Source organism: Microtus oregoni, unplaced genomic scaffold, assembly GCF_018167655.1.
Source record: "Microtus oregoni isolate MIOR12 unplaced genomic scaffold, Mior012 000100F_ref0000014, whole genome shotgun sequence".
Taxonomy (NCBI): domain Eukaryota; kingdom Metazoa; phylum Chordata; class Mammalia; order Rodentia; family Cricetidae; genus Microtus; species Microtus oregoni.
Window position 1 is genome coordinate 3,613,157 of NW_024544713.1, and position 4,827 is coordinate 3,617,983.

Here is a 4,827-nt window from a genome sequence, read left to right on the forward strand (position 1 = left end):
CACGCCACCAACAAACAGCAAAAATCTGTGTTAAAGTCTCTCTCCCTTATTTTTAAGCCTTCTCAGGTTTTTAAGTGGATTTAGCCCCACGTTGGGCGCCATTCTGTTGTGTTACAAGCGGCAGGGCTGCGTCCCTGGCATGCGGCCGCCCGCATGGCTAGCTTTACCCGAAATAATTATACAGAAACTGTATTCTTTTAAACACTGCCTGACCCATTAGTTTCAGTTTCTTATTGGCTAGCTCTTACATATTGATCTAACCCATTTCTATTAATCTGTGTAGCCCACGAGCTGGCTTACCAGGAAAGATCTTAACCTGCGTCTGTCTGGAGTGGGAGAATCATGGCCACTCCCTGACTCAGCTTCTTTCTCCCAGCATTCCGTTCTGTTTACTCCGCCTACCTAAGGGTTGGCCTATCAAATGGGTCTAGGCAGTTTCTTTATTAATAAGAAATCACTCCCACATCACCTGAGAAGGCGCTTTAGGCTCTCTGATCACCATTTACATACCCTATTCTTTAGAACTTTTGCTAAATTCCCATGGCACACAGCCAACACTACTCAGAGAGTCATCTAATTCCTTTGGCTGTCCCTGAGCTTTCACCTCCTCTTTCCCTGGTGTGCGACAACTCTCAAAATCCCTGCTACTGTACTCCTTTTGCCATGTGAATCAGGAGAGGATAAACACGGCTGTACTCAAATAATTGATATACTTCTTCCCCCTTGGAGAAATCTTTTAAAGGCATTTATCAAAAATGGAGAATTGGATTTATTTACTGACAAGATCTTATTTACAAGATGAAAAATGACATTTTGGGGGGCAGAATATGCAGTTACCTTTTATTTGTGATGTTACTGAGAGTTTTAATTTGCCTTGGATAAAATATGCCCAGGTAGCTAAAATCACAGCCTTTACCAGAGCGTGCCATTTAATAGAAAGCAAAACAGACCACACACACACACACACACACACACACACACACACACACGTTGTCATTGTGTATTTAGAGTGGTACACAACTATGGCATGCTGGGAAGGCAAAGAAAACATGAATATGGCATGTACTCACTCATAAGTGGATTCTAGCCATAAATAAAGGACATTGAGCCTATAATTCGTGATCCTAGAGAAGCTAAATAAGAAGGTTAACCCAAAGAAAAACATATATTTATCCTCCTGGATATTGGAAGTAGACAAGATTGCTGGGCAAAAGTTGGGAGCACGGGGGTGGGGGTGGGGTGGGGGTAAAGGGAGATGGGGAGAGAGAAGGGAGAAGGGGAGGATTGGGAAGAGCTTGGGGGAATGGGATGGTTGAGATGGAGAATATGGGAACAGGGAAAAAGATATCTTAATTAAGGGAGCCATTTTAGGCTCTAGAGACTTGGCTCTAGAGGGGTTCCCAGGTGTCCAAGGAGATGGCCCCAGATAGGTCCTTGGGCAGCAGAGGAGAGGATGCCTGAACTGGCCCTATCCTATAGCCACACTGATGAATATCTTGCATATCACCATAGAACCTTCATCTGGCGATGGATGGAGATAGAGACAGAGACCCACATTGGAGCACTGGACTGAGCTCCCAAGGTCCAAATGAAGAGCAGATGGAGGGAGAACATGAGCAAGGAAGTCAGGACTGTGAGGGGTGTGCCCACCCACCGAGACAGTGTGATTGATCTAATGGGAGCTCACCAAGGCCAGCTGGACTGGGACTGAATGAGCATGTGATCAAACCGGACTCTCTGAATGTGGCTGACAATGAGGGCTGACTGAAAAGCCAATCATAATGGCACTAGGTTTTGATTCTACTGCATGTACTGGCTTTTTGGGAGCCTAGTCTATTTGGATGCTCACCTTCCTAGGCCTGGGTGGAGTGGGGACTTCCCACAGGGCAGGGCACCCTGACTTCTCTTAGGACTGGAGAGGGAGGGGAGGGGGAAGGGGAGAGGGAGTGAAATGGGAGGAGGTAAAAAATTTTAATAAATAAATAAATTAATTAAAAAATAATGATTAAATAAATTTTAAAAAATTAAGTTCCTCTGGCCAGCCCATTTGAAATAGCAAATCTCTGAATTACTGGAATCATACCCATTTGCCCAAACCATCATTAAAATCCTGTACATTCTAAAGTAAAGACTGAGGAAATAGAAGGTAATAGTTTGGCTGCTAAAGCAGCAAAGAGGGCTGCACTACACAGAACTACATGCCTCGACAGACTGCCCTATTTGTTACTCCCTCTGTACCTCTGACCTCTTCTTTCAGACTCAACAGACGGTGCCACTATTGTGGCATTCAAATCCACTGGGAAAAACCAAAAACTTGTACTCAGTTCAAATGAACTAAATCTATTCTTACTGCTAGGAGAAGGATGGCAGCCTTAGAGCCACATAGCACGCCATGCAGAAGGCGTTAAAGGAAGTGTTTCTAAGCTGCACAGCACAGGTGTGCATCATCGTTATCTTGGGAATCCACAGCTGGACAAGAAAATTGTTTCACTCCCCTCAGTCGTTTCTCATTCCCATTGTCTAGTAATAAGACCACTCATCTCAATCCCACAGCCCTCAGCGGGTTCACAAAAGCAGGGAGTTCACAAAAGCAGAGAGAAAGTGGTTAAATCCCTCACAGCAGGAACATCATTATCCTATTCTTATCCCACCTGCAGGCCTCTGAGGTCTCAGGCATTCCAGAGCAAAAGGCTATGGCCCTTAAGGGATTCCTGGTACCTTATTAAGTTTCTTTAGCCACCACAGGGGAGTTATGTGTAAACCATTACACAGGTCAAGCACTCTGGGGCAAGTGTCACTAATTGACTGGGATTGAGCAAGTAGTAGCCACAGTGTCATCAGGTTAGGGCTGCCTGTCACGTTCTCACACCACAACAGGAAAAGAACACTTGGCAACAAATGTGTTGGGATCTCAAATCCCAGAGTCATCTTTGGTTGGGTACAAATTGGATGCTCATAATACTCCTCAGTCTCCGATTGCTTCTTCTAGAAGTATCTCTGCGAATAAACGATAATTGTGGAAGCCCTCCCCAACAATAACTCAAAAAACATAGTTAAGATGTTCTATGTACCTTCAACTATTGCTCTGTTAAACTACTTCATGGGACACAAGGGCATTACCCTTTACCAAATAGGCCATTTGAAACCTGGCAACTCCAGTTTATACAAATGCCTCCAATACAAGGATCTAAATACACCTTGGTGCTAGTTTGAATGTTTACTTGTTCATTTGAAGCTTTTACTCGCTGGAAAATTACTGCCTTGGCTATAGAGGGAAAAACTGGTAGAAAGAATCTTTCTTGCTTGGGGCATTCTTGCAAAATTGCATTGTGATCAGAGAACTAATTGCACTGGACAAGTGTTTAAATATATCTGCAAACTTGGGGCCTATCATATAATATTTCTGAAGTGCGTACAATCCTCACGCTTCTGAATTGGCTAAGCAAACAAATGGCACTATAAAAACAAAAACGATTGGGAGAAATTGTTTCAGAAACATTCTAAAAAACAAACAAACAATGGAAATGTATTTTAGTCTTTGAGGACGCCTTATGGCATTTACTTCAAGGGCACTGAACACAGACACAGTACTAGGGACTCTAGAGTGGAGAATAACTTCTCTCTCATCCATTCACACCATCCTTAGAGAGAGCACGTGGTTAGAGCAAATTCCTCCCCTAATACGCTCCATCCAAGCTTCCTTGGGGTGCCTGAGTGTACCCGCAATGGGATCAGAGACACTGCTTTGTACAAGTTCCAGATGCTTTGGGTCTTACCTTTACCCCAGTCAGAGTTTTACCTCCATGTCCTACACATTGTCTCTTCCCCAGGATTAACTCATCAAAATGCACAAATGTTGTTCCCTGCTATGAGCATCTTTGAGGTATCTAATCCCTCTGTATTCAGAAGCACAAACAAAACCAAGAAAGACTAGGCTCAAAGAAGATGCTTGCTTCTCTGGTGGCCTTTTCTGTTTGAGGTCACCACTCGGGCTAACAGAATGAATATGTGGGGTTTGTTCTCTACTAATTACCAAGGGAACAGCTTTATTACCTAGGAAATTAAACCCATGTCTTTATACCTTTTCAGATAGTACTGTCTGAAGCAAATGAACAGACAGGAGCTGAGAACAGTTAGTGCATGATGAAACAGAAAAGTAAATAGATCATAGTGGCAGAAGAGTATAGAGTCCAGTCGAGATGCAACAAGAGCAATTAAAAAGCTTTGAGAAGCCCTGTGAATATACTTGGATTTCAGATTTAGAGTAACTTTAGCTCCATTGATTCTTGATAAAAATGACCAATAATTTGCGTTGAGTCGTTTTATACTAAATTATACAAAATTCTAAGGACAACAACTCTCAAGGTATTTTACATCTAAAGATAATACACTTCTTGAATGCATTAGTTCCACATAGATACACACGCCAGTGCAAGAGTGGCATGATTCTTATGGGAGTAACATTAAATAGTTAAGGTTCACTGAACAGAATAAAAGTCATGTTTGCTACTATAAACAAGGCCAAAGGCCCTTGTCTAGAAAGGACACAGGCCTAGGAGAGAACCTATTACCAAGTGGGTATAGAATCAAACTGCCTTCTAAATTATTGTCTTCCTACACATAGATTAGAGCAGTGCTTCATCCTTATTGGAGAAACCTATTTCTCTTTGCAGAATATGGCAGTTAATAAGAGATGCACAACTGGCCAGATGCAGAAAATACATACCTGTGGAGTTCTCAGTCCCCACTGAGACCTGGATCACACCCCGTACCCTAAGGTGCAGGGGACAATGCAGAAGAGGAGGCAGAAAGATGGTAAGAGGCAGA